Source organism: Psammomys obesus, unplaced genomic scaffold, assembly GCF_907164565.1.
Source record: "Psammomys obesus unplaced genomic scaffold, mPsaObe1.curated_primary_1811, whole genome shotgun sequence".
NCBI classification, from domain to species: domain Eukaryota; kingdom Metazoa; phylum Chordata; class Mammalia; order Rodentia; family Muridae; genus Psammomys; species Psammomys obesus.
The window spans coordinates 33,101,576-33,113,988 of record NW_026596046.1 but is presented as its reverse complement, the minus strand read 5'-3'; the positions used below and the strand labels follow the sequence as shown (position 1 = coordinate 33,113,988).

The window sequence follows — 12,413 nt, the reverse complement described above, 5'->3', positions numbered from 1 at the left end:
CAGGAGATCCCCTCCTTCCCACATACCAGAAGGCTTACACCACAGAGATGTGCTACCTTACTGTTCTGGGGCTTCGAGAGCAAGGTTTGGTTTCGTGAGTCCTCGCTCCACAGTGAGTAGATGGCCATCTTGATAGTTACATGGCTTTTAAAACAGGGGTCCATGCGCAAATCTCCTCTTCCTATGAGGACACAGTCATATGGGATCAGGGCTTCGCCTGTTGACTTCAATGTCACTTGTACCTCTCCCCAGACATTCATATTCTAAGATATTCTTGAATTTTCTGAGAACAGGGATGGGGTGGAAGGCCCAAGTCTACCTATTAAAATGAATGGCAGAGTCAGACTTTGAACGTGGGTCTTTTAGATCCCTCTCCTGCCCACTCCCTTTCCCTAGAACCCAAGCACTGCTCACATGTGTATGTCAACCCCACATAGACTCGGGGCCCCTGACTTCATTCACACGGCACAGCAACGTGAGCACTAGGAGGACACAGCAGCTCAGGGAAGAGAAGGTCAGTGTGCATTCGAGAAGTCTGAAGCTACAGCAGGGTGTGAACTCGGCCTTCCCCTCTCCAACTCTGTATCCCTTGCACAGTAGTAAGCTCACTTAGCAGCATAGTGGTGCGGCTGGGATGCCCAGACAGGACCCGGGCCCAGGGCAAGTGAGAGAAAGCTCTGCTCCCCAGCTAGCTTAGATGTCTATGGATATTGTGCAGCTTGGATGACCATGTCTGAATGGCAGGTCCTCTTCTCTCCTACAATCCCCAGACACTCCTTGAGTAGTGAGTTCTGTTGCAGAAAGCCAGACTTAAGGGAGAAATCAAAGGCTGCTGGGAACTTCTGTCCTCTAGGGAGCGTGGCAACTGGGGTTTCCTCCCTTTGAGAAGAGAGCCCCACCTAGGGGGTCAGCACTCAGAGTGAGGATGCAGGGCTGAAAAGGACATGAGAACCAGACTATCCAAGTCTCTCCCTGGCATTCATAGCGACCCAGGCCCATGGGGCAAAGCTGTTTCCTTAGACTGTGTAGGGAACTAGCCCTGAACCAGAAAACCTCCCCACCCCACCTCCTCCAGACTCCAGCTCCCTTGGCTATATCAGCCCAGGTGCTCTGGCTGAGGCAGAGTGCTCACTGCCTGCTGTGGCCTGAAACATTCCTCTTGTGAAATCGATCCCCGGATGCCAATTCTGATGAAATTCTTTCACTATCTGGCAGGATTCTGATTCTGGACTACAGTGGCCCTGAGCTGCACACACACACAAGCCATAGTGTCCCTGACCTGCCCTTTTACTCTCTCTTCTTTACATCAGTTGATTGCCCAAAGCAAGCAGTGAACACTACTGTTTCCACAGACTCACAGTTGGCTTGTATCCCTGGAGATAAAACATATCAGTCAGCACAGGTCACTTACCATGTCAAGAGTGTTCCAACCTAGAGTGCCCTGACCTAGAGTGTTGGCTGTCCTTCGGTCCGCCTGCCTTCAAAGCTAGGCCAGCCTCCTGCACTGTTGGCTGAAGGGCCTGAGTGTACTCCATCCATCCATCCCTGAGGGGCACGTGGAGCCTAGCGGGGTCTCTCTCCAGAGCCTCCTTTCTGAGAGAAGCAGTTAAAGGCTGACACTCCGACGTGCAAGGCTGGATTCAAGCCAGCTCCCCACTTACTGCTCTGGGAGCTGAGAAAGCTGTCTAATGCTCTGTCTGTCTGTCTCTCTGAAGAGGGGAGTGATAACAGCAGGGCTCTCCTTGTGGACCCGTGAGGGCTAAGACTGGTGGGGACTAAGATATCTTGTCTGCTGGGAGATCTAGCTAAGTTGTTCCTTATGTACGCTTTATGTACCAGAGCCACCATCATACGTGCTAACAGCATAAAAGTAACTTCCTGTATCTCTTCTGCCTTATACCTAACAGTCTCCTCTATTCCTGAGCTTCCATTTATAGGACCAGGGTGGAAGTGCCACCTCCCAGGCGGCCAAATGGCCTCACCATGCACTCTGGAAAACACTCACCCTCACATCAACCACCAACAATGATGGCGACCTCTGGTGCAGAAAAGCATCCTCGCTCCTTTCCTGAGTGGCAGTTCCTCTCCTGCAGCTCCCAAGTAGGATTTAGGGCTGCCAGGGTTGGGAGCACCCCACCTTGGCCACAGGCAGCTCGCTAACCAACCCCAGCAGCTCCCTGCCTGCCATAGGCTGAAGCATCCTTCTTGTCACATTGATCCTGGGATGCTAATTCAGAGGAAACACTTTCTCTACCCAGCAGGTTTCTGATTCTGAACCACAGGGTGCTTGGGCACACATGCAAATGCCGTAGTGCCCTTGCCCTGCCCCTTGACCCCTTCATCTCTCTTCTCCACTACCTGTCAATCACTCCAAGCTAACTTTTTTCTTCATGCCCCAATTTTAAGATCAGAACTTGTTTGGGCTTCCAGCTCCTGGGTCTTTAACTGGAGACACTAGATTTTAATCCCCAGGGCTCAAGGGAGAGAGCATTCTGTACCAGAAACACGGAGCAAGGCAGAGAGAACAGAAGGCACCACAGTGCCCGAATCTTACCCAGCAGGAGAGGGCACTGTCTGGGACTGGGAGTAGGCCATTTTGTAGAGGGAAGAACAGTAGACAGGCAGGTGGGACCTTTCCTGGTGATCCTCCGGAATATAGAGGGGTGGAGACTGGAGGAGGTGCTGGGAAGATTCTGATAGGTGTTCACCTGGGACAGGACCCACCCAGAGGGCCCAACATGACCCAACACAGAGATGACCAACCCAGTGGATGTGCAGACATGGAGGCTGCCCAGGGGCTCTCAGGTCCAAGGGCCCAAGGTGAAAATCTGTGTTTTGCTCTCACAAAGATGTGAAACCTTATGTCCTGCTCTGCCTCAGTTTCCCACCTACGAAGTCAGACAGCTCACTGTACGTGCCTTGCTGTGAGTACTCAGAGTCAACAGCAGCAGCTGTGACACTTTATGCAAACGCCTGGCTCAGATCAGATGCTCAAGAATTATTAGTCTCTTGTCTCCTGCTCACTACCTTCCGTTCTCAGCTCTGGAGGCAACTGGCTAGCAGGTCACCTCTGTTACCTCTAAGCCTTCACCGAAGAGCTGCTATGTTCAATACTGTGTCAGTTTCTGTAATGTTTTCAAGGAGTTCCCTCTGTCACCTTGCAAGGTAATAACTGTCTTCATTTTACAGAAAAGGAAACTATTTTCAAACAGCTCCCTAGAAAGTGAGCCAAGGCTGCCACATGCCTGCTGAAGAGCTGGGCTCACTCCCTTCCACTCCCCACCACAATTTGGTAGACCATCTTTACCCTATCTCTTTTCTGCTCTTCCCACACTCCAAGACAGGAGGCAGAGGAGAGACACGAGAGGGTAGTATAGAGCAACAGAAAGAAAAGACACCTCAGAGTCAGAGGGTGGGGTTCAAGTCCCAGCTCCTCTGCTTGTGAGCTGAGTGATCTATGGGATTTAGAAAGGAGCTCTGTCCTCTAGGCCCCAGAAAAATGGGTCCCCACATCAACTCGGGTCAGCTGTTTGGTTACAAAGGGAAGCTGGTGGGTATCACCCATCCCAGAACACAGGGAGCCTAGTATGGGCACTCAATCAGACTCAGTGGTCCCAATCGCTCCCAAATGGCCACCAGATCAACAAAGTGGTCCTTCTTATCAAGCAGCTCATAAAATGAAACTGAAAGTCAGAGCAATCTCATCTGGGCAGCATTGAAACCTGCATATTCTCTGGTCCCGTGTGCCCAACTTTTGTGAATTCAATTACTGTGCTTTCATGATTGCAGTGTCCCAAGTTCTGATTGGAGCAATCCATGTTCCAGCCATGTCATTATTGTCCCCTCTGGATCCCAGAGTAGTTGCTGTTCTGTTTTGGTTTATTAAGTCTTGTTATATAATCCAAGTAAGCCTCTAAACCAACATCCTCAGGTTTCAGCCTCCAGATTGTCTTATTACAGGTTCATGTCACCATGCCTGGCTCACACAGTGGTTCTGCACATGATTTTAACATTCCTAGGTCTAAAGTCTATTCTTCCACAAACATTCACTGTGTCCACACTCTGTGCAAGGGCCTGATCTTTGTGCTGGGGACATGGCAACAAGCGACAGACCACAGACTCGCAGAGCTGGCAGGGCTGGGAAAAAAAAAATCTGAGCCACTGCAAGCAAGCATCGAAAGACCAAATGGGAAACACACTCAGCAGGGCAGAAAGGACCACCAAGTGCTGCCAGCCAAACCCTGCAGGGGTGAAGTGAATCTGGGCAGCAGTCTTGTTGAAGCAGATGCAAAGGCTGGGCGAGGAGCGAGTGCCGTGAGCAAGAACCTGAGCGGTTTGGTGTGTCCTGGAGATGTAGGGAGTGCCTGGGCAGGACAGGAAGGTGGGACTGCTTCCCTCCACGCAGTAAGGGCCAGTATGCCATCTCAGTGGCCTGGGAGGAGCAGGGTCGGTTTGTGCATTTCTAGAGGGGGAGAACAGAAGGTGAGAACGCTGGAAAAATGAATGCAGAATGTCATTCTCTTGTTTACCTGAGCAGGGAGGCTGGCAAGGAGTTCTTTCCACTTATGTCTTGTTTTGTTTTAACATGAGAAAGACAAACAGAACTTTCTACATTTCCCATCATAACCGTAGATAGGATGTGAAATCAGTTCCACCAGTGGCCACCACTGCTCTTCCTTCTCACCCCCCTGTATTTTATCTTTTATGTACGTTGGTGTTTTATGAGAATGTCAGGTCCTCTGGAACTTAAGTTACAGACAGTTTCAAGCTGTCATGTGGGGGCTGAAAATTGAACCCAGGTCCTCTGGAAGAAAGGACAGTGCTATTAACTGATAAGCCATCTCTCCAGCCTCTACACCACTGATACGCCTAACTAAATGGGGCAGAAAAAAAGCTCTCAGAGTGTGTTACAGGTAGGAAGAATGAACACTGGTGACTGCCTGTAAAGCTTCTCTTTCAAATATGGTGTGAGTGTGTGTGTTTGTCTGTGTCCCTGTCCAGTTGTGGTTCTGTGTTTCTTACTGTGAATTATCATTTACAAATCTGAAAATCTCTTGATATAACCCATTTTCTCTTAGCTGCCACTGACTTTAGTATACATAGAGATCAACTTTCTAAGATGGTGACATTTCAGAGCTCTGTTTGTACCAGGACAGGAAGTAATAAGCTGAGTACACAGCCCTTTGAATGCAATAGGCTGATAACAGGTTTATCACCCTGAGTAAGAGAACAGGGCTACCAGGGCTCACTGGCAATCTGGGATACTTAATCTGCTCAGATTTCTGGCCGGTAGTGTAAATGGACATCTTTCCATACACAGGTGATCTAGAGGGCGCCAATGAAACAATGGCTCAGAAGGATTTGGGTGGCTAGAAATTACTCACGTTACTCACAAGCCTCGATGTCAGTCAGCAGTGGCAAAGCCAGGAATTAGAGTCCTCCATGTTGAAGACTCTATGCTTTCATTGTGTAGTGGAAGGACATGATCAGGTTCTCGGCAGGGAGACGGGACGAGGGGAGAATGGGAAGGGGTAGGTTAGTGGAAAGAGCTGCTAGGCTCAAAGGAGAGAATGAGATGGCAGAGTTCAGATGAGGAGAATCAGTGAGCACGTGAAGGGAGGCAGGTAAGGCAAGAGGACCACCAGGCCTCTGGGAGGAGACCGGCGGACTAACTGGAGGAAGCTGAGACTCTCCAGGGCGTCCCTCCCCTCCTCTTTTCTCAGGACCAACCTCACTGGAACCCCTCATTCCCTGCACCTCAACGGTGTTGAAACCATTTGCTCCACCCTTTCCCCTGCAGCCTGAAGTCATCTTGTTCTTTGGCTAAACTCCCCTGCCCTCTTCTGTGGGTCCAAGAGGATTCCTTCACACCTACCCCATGAAAACTTCTCTGACTGCTCTGGACACAGTGTGACAGTCTCCATTGACGGCAGACATTCAAACTCTTCGGGAGCTATGCCATGCTGGCGTCGGTGAGCCCACCTGGATCGTGAACTCCCAGAGCACAGCCACGATCAGATATATGCCAGACGCTCATCTGGGAAACGTAGTGAATGGATGGAAAGATGGACAGAAATTAAAGACAGCAGGACAGGTTTAATGAGGCAGGTTTAATGAGGCAGTAATGCGAAGAGGTAGAAATGGCCCCTGACCGGGAAACTAGAACCTGTCCTGCTCCTTAGCTCTGTGACTATAAACAAGCCATTTATCTTTCTGGGCCTCAGTCTCCTGAATGAAAAATGGGCAACCAATGGGGTTAAGGCTGATTCCTCAGGGCTTCCAGCTCCCATGTCCGATCCATGTGGTAGGAGCATTGCATGTTGTCTGAAGTGCAGGCGAGCTCAGCTCCTGGATACAGAGACCAGAGGGAGAAAGGAAAGGAAAGAAAAGGAAAGGGCGGAGCCTCATATGTATACCCAGAGCCCTGTCAGAGCCAGTTGTAAGAGCTACTTGGAAAACAGCCTCTGACTTCCAACCACTATCAGATTGGGGAGCACATAAGTTGGAATCTTAGTAGATAAACTTGCTGCTTCACAACAGCCCTGTCACCTGTCCAGAGAGCAGCCAAGGCACACTGCATGGCATTACTTCCAAAGGCCTCAAACTACATTCCATTTCTTTGGGGCCTTCCAAACCCTCTACACCCACAATGCTTTTCTGGGCTCTATAATCAGGTTCCTCCCTCAGTTTTCCTATCGATTTGTTATTTAGTTTCTGTGTGGTAAAATGCACATAACATCCAGGTTTCTTTTTTGCTTAGAGTTTTTTGTTTGTTTGTTTGTTTGTTGAGACAGGGTCTTACTATGTAGAGGCTCACCTCAAGCGTACAGAAGTCTGCCTGCCTCTGCCTCCTGAGTGCTGGGACTAAAGGTATGTACCACCAAGCCCAGCTTTAACCCTTTCTAAGTGCTTGGTCCAGTGATATGATGAAGCTGTGCAGGCCTCACTCTCTTCCATCTGTACCTTCTCATCATGTCAAGCTGAAACAACAGCCTTGGAGTGAAGTTTCTTCATCCAAGAGCTCAGACCACCTAAATGCAGCTTTCTGTGTGTCCGTCTGTCTGTCATTCCTTCCTTTCCCTCACTGCTTCAGTCTGGTCTGTCCCTGGAGTTGTGGAGGGCTGGGGAGAAATCTGTTGATAGTGCAAGCCCATTTGCATACTCCTGGTGCAGCCACCCCAGTGTTTGCTGACTACTTGCCTGAAAGATCTTTTTGCCATTCTTCCACTGTAGACCTATGTGTGTCTTTGAATCTAAAGTAAATCTCTCTTGGGAAGCACATATCAGTGATCCCTAATGGTTTCTTTTGTGCCTCTTGTATCTGACGCTTAATCATTGGTTTGACTTAACCATTTTTGACTTGACATTGGCACAATGTGATGTAAAGTCAATATGCAATCAGTAGGAACTGAGCTTTGAGCTGTTCCCCAGCTAATGATGATGTGGTCTGATGTCCTTCTGCAATGCTGGGCGGCTCCGTTAGCCAGTCACAAGCAGAGACAACCAGCCCTTTCCAGTATGTCATGATACTGAGCTAGGGTGCTCCCTAGATTAGGAATGTTCAGCACAGTTATAACGAGCCATTTCCAGCTTAAAGTGGGTTTACTGTTTCGTAACTCAATCATAAATCAAGAGGCAGCTATAGTTGTATGTTTATCCATTTGCCATGGTGGTTCATACCTGACATTCTAGCACTGGAGAGATCAAGGCAGGAGAATTGCAAGTTCCAAGCCAGTCTGAATTGAGATCCTACCTAAGTAAATAAATGAAGTTGGGCACAGTGGTGTGCACCTTTAATTCTAGCACTCGGGAGGCAGGGGCAGGTGGATCTCTGAGTTCAAGGCCAGCCTGGTCTACAGAGTGAGTTCCAGGACAGCCAGGGTTACACAGAGAAACTCTGTCTTGAAAAATAAAAATAAATGAAGAAAGAAAGAAAGAAGTTACAGTTCTCTCCATTTTCCAGAGTTTTCTTTCCCACAATTTCAATTTTCTAAAGTCAATTAAGGTACGGAAAATTCCAGAAATAACTCAAAAGATTTAAACTGTTCTGAGTAGCAAGATGAAATTTCACTCTCTTCTCTATTCCACTCTACCCTGCCCAGGACACAAATATCCCCTTTGTCCAGAGTCCTCATTCTGTAACATAGTCCTTATGGAACCCATTATATAACATAATCCTTCTATAACTCCTGCCTGTGTTAGAGAGAGAAAAAAGAGAGAGAGAATGCTTACCTGTCATCATAGCACATTATTATTATGCTCCATTTCATTAATTGTATCTGATAATCTCTTTTGTTTTGGTTTTCAAGATAGGGTTTCTCTGTGCAGCCCTTGGATGTCCTGGAACTCACTATGTAGACCAACCTGGCCCCAACTCACGGAGATCCACCTGCCTCTGCCTCCCAAGTGCTGGGATTAAGATGCGCACCATCACTGCCTGGTTATTCTGTTAATCTCTCATTGTGTCTAATTATAAATTAAGCATTTCTAGCAGGTTTGTATGACTAGGAAGACCATAGCATGCATAGGGCTCAGTACTACCTGCAGTTTTGGGGGTTCTTAGAGCATATCTCCAACAGAGAACAGTGACTTCTGGTGTGAAAGGCTTTACTCCAGCCTTTGGTTATTTGTTTTATATGTGCTTTGTAGTTTTGTCTCCTATTTCCTGCATTATTCTTCTAAGTCTGATTTTTTTTTTTTTTTGGTGGCAAAATATTTAAATCTCTCCCTCATTTACTTTCATTTCTGTTCTATAGCTATCTTCTTTATGAGCTGTGGAATTATGTTTAACACCTTAGAAGCATAATGCTCTAATTTGAATTTATATCAGCTTAGCTTCAAACACACACACACACACACACACACACACACACACACACACAGTCCCTTAAAAGGTCTTTCCTCATCCCAGTTATTGAAATCACAAAATTGCACATTTACTCACTGTGTGCCTTAACTAAACAAATGAATTAATTCTTTTTAAACCACACAGAAACAGGAAGTGAGGTGACAAGCTGCTCCTATGGCAACACTTGCCCCATGACTGCCTGTGCCTTTACCCTGAATCTTCCATCTACAACTGGAGTTGCTGCTGCCTTCCTTTTACCATAGGGAAACCCCTTCAGTGTTTCCTGCAGGACAGCATAGAAATATCTTGATTCGCCCTCATTTTTGAAATTTTGGGTGAGACAGGGTTTCTGGTTGACACATTTTCCTCTTCGAGTTCTGACTGGCTCTGTCCACTGCTTCTGGCCTCCGGAGCTTCAGAGGTCCTGTGGCAGCTCCTACTGCGAACCCCTGGGGATGCTTCTGTAGGATACTGTTGTCACGATTTCCAAGATTTTAAGTCTGGCTTTTGATAATTTCACTACAATGTCACCGTAGGCCCCCTTGAGGTCCTCCTTCTGAGTCTGCTGGAATTATAGAGGTTTATCTTCGTGTTTTTCATCAAATTTGCGATGTATCCAAACATTGTTTTTCCAACTATTCTCTCTACCCGTGTCTATTCTCAGACTTCATGGTGCATCCATTAGTGAGCTGATGGCTCTATGCACATTTCTCTGATTGTCTGATGTCATTCCTTACATGTAAGTATTTCCGCTGTCCTGACTTCAGTGTTGTTTATCTTTCTTTCTCCTCCTGCATCCCCGGAGTGAAGTTTCGATCTCGGTTCTTGTACTGCTCAGCTCGAAGCTCCCTTTGAGGTTTTTACATCTTTTCTTGGTTATTTACATTTACCTCATGCATCATTTTCTTGACATTCCCCTTGCTTATTTTAAAGTCTTCTAGAATAGCTCTGCGGCCAGCTCTTTCTCAGTTTCCATTGATATTTATTGATATCAATGGAATATTGATATCAATATTCCAATCAATGATATTCCATTGATATTTATTTTCCTTTCACTTTCTTTTCATTTTCATTCATTCATTCAATCATTCACTCATTCATTCATTCTTTATTTATTTATTGAGGCAGGGTCTCTCTACATATCCCTGACTGTCCTGGAACTCACTCCGTAGACCAGGTTGGCCTTCAGCTCACAGAGATCCATCTGCCTCTGCCTCCTAGTTGCTGGGATTAGATGCATGTGCCACGATGCCTAGCCTCTGTTTACTCATTATTGCTATTATTGGTATAGTCCTACTGTGCATGTGAATGACATATGGGGCGTATGAACTTTCCATGACACGTGTGTGGCAGTCAAAAGGCTAGCTACTCTGTGTCATCAGCCTCTCCTTCCACCGTTATATGGGTCACAGGGATTGCAGGTTTCCAGGCTCATACTTTACCTAGAGAGACACCTACCCAGCCCCCAACCCCCCTTTTTCTTCAAATAGGGTACACTTTGATGTTTGGTAAATTTGTAGTATTTTGTTGAAAAGTTGACATTTTAAACTAGTAATTCAGTAGGTCTCGAAACAAAAGTTCTTTCCTCCAGGGTTGGTGACGAGTAGCTGGTTGGTTGTTCCCTTCACTGACAGCTGTCCTGGTGGACACTGTGGTACATGCCTGTACGCCCAGCTCTGAAAAGGCAGAGGCCATGGAAGGCAAGTGCCAGGCCATTCTGTGTTACATAGTTCCAGGGCAGCCTGAACCTTGTCTCAAAAAAAGAAAATTAAAACAAAAGTTTTTGCAAGTATCAGCCTGGGCTGTAAACCTGTCTTCTTGGGTCTTTTTTGAGCTTATACCTTCCCTGGCTGTCTGTGGTTACTTTGTAGTGTCCTCTCTCTATGTGTGTGTGCGTGTGTGTGTGTGTGTGTGTGTGTGTTTCCTTTAGAATAAACAATCTTTAACATGTGGCTACCAAGGGGACAGAAGGAAACAAACAAGGAGAGAGAAGGACGCTGATTCTTTGAGTCCCCTGGCAGCTGCTTTAGTTGAGGCAGAGTCCTGCACACCAACAAAGGATCCCAGTGTCTTTGTGCCCTCACCTCAGAGTGACAATGAAAATCTGTGTTCAGGGCTGAGCCTGTACTGAGAACTATGTCCTTTCTGAGCTATGTATAGGTCACTCCAGAAACACTTGCACAGCTGCCCACCACAAGACTGGGTGGAGGTCGCTGCTGCTTGGATGACCAGCTCCTGAAATCAAGCAGCTTGAGAATGAAGCCTTCCTCTGAAAGCGCCCAGCATTCAACAGACCCCAGATTTCCACAACAAGCACAGCGGACAGAACCCACGAATGGGATTGTTGTGACACTTGGGAGATAAATTCCTGATGCTTCCTTCCTCTTCTGCCATCTTTCCAAGAATCCTCTTTCCTGCCCACTTTTACCAGCATTTTTCCAGGGCCATCAAATGAGTGAATAAATCTCAGAGAAATAACCAATGTTCACCAAGTGCTTGCCACGGACTAGGCCCGGATCCACACATTCAACATGAATTGATAGGTTAATCTGTACCACAGCTTCTCAAGTAGAGCTATCGTTTCTTCATGTAACAAAAAAGAAACACAAGGCAAGGAGGGACTTGTGGGAATTTGTCCCCTCTGAGGCCAAGATTCAAACCAGAGAAGTTTGACTCCAAGTCCAAACCTTATCATTGTATTCATATAGAGCTATCCTTGGCATCCCCTGACAGCAGATGAAGGGGTCTCCATGGTGGAAGAGTAGAGGTTCAGGGAGGTTTCCTGAAATAGGTTTGCCTGAGAATGAAGACACGAGCTGGGCAAGAGGGGTCTTTGTAGAAGGAAGGAGCACGTACTCAGACCTGCTAGACTTCCAGAAGCTGTAACAGCTAGAGCACAGAGCAGGCAGCAGGCAGCAGGCAGCAGGCAGCAGGCAGCAGGCAGCAGGCAGGGCTGAAAAGTGGACTCTACTAAACACGCGTTTCCAGCCTAAGAGGAGAGAAACCGTGGGAAATGGAAATGTCTTTGCGAAGGAGGTGGTAGCTTTGGAAGGTAGCGAGGACTGAAGCTGGCAGATCGGGCTGAGAAAGCCTTCCACATAGGGGTAAAGCATGGAGGTGGGAGAGTGGGAGAGAAATATTTAGGGACACATTTGGTTTGGCAGGGGAGGGAAAGTGTTCATTACACAGACTGCTGAGACACCAGCAGGATCTACACTGGATTCTACCAGTGCGAAGACTGGAATTCTCCCTGAGCCAGTATGAGGCTTCCGAGGTGTGACCACGAGTGAGCAAAGACAGTCTCTGTTTCCACATTTGTAGAGTGGAGGGATTGACTGATCGCCCAACAAGCTTCCCTCTACGGTTTACAGATGTGGGTTATGTGGAAGGATTTTGTCAACACTGTAACATCTTTTCAAGTCCCTTAATACCCACACTGACATTAGAATTACTAGAGGGTCTTTAAAACAAAGCAAAACAATAACAACCAACCAACCAAACAAACAAACAAAAAACCCAAACACTGGAAAACAAACCAAGATGGGGCCAGAGGATGATTGGCAGG

At 47.2% G+C, this 12,413-nt stretch overlaps 1 long non-coding RNA gene across 4 annotated transcripts; it reads left to right on the top strand.

Moving 5' to 3' along the window:
* Positions 1-120: 120 nt before the first annotated feature.
* Positions 121-11,326, top strand: LOC129688335 (uncharacterized). 4 transcript variants are annotated; one of them, XR_008721929.1, is made up of 3 exons: positions 121-5,624; positions 5,801-6,870; positions 11,009-11,326. It is a non-coding gene; the product is annotated as an uncharacterized LOC129688335 (long non-coding RNA). The 4 variants fall into 4 exon arrangements; XR_008721928.1 differs by having other exon boundaries at positions 121-5,972; positions 6,795-6,870; XR_008721926.1 differs by having other exon boundaries at positions 121-6,870.
* The last annotated feature ends 1,087 nt before the right edge of the window (positions 11,327-12,413 follow it).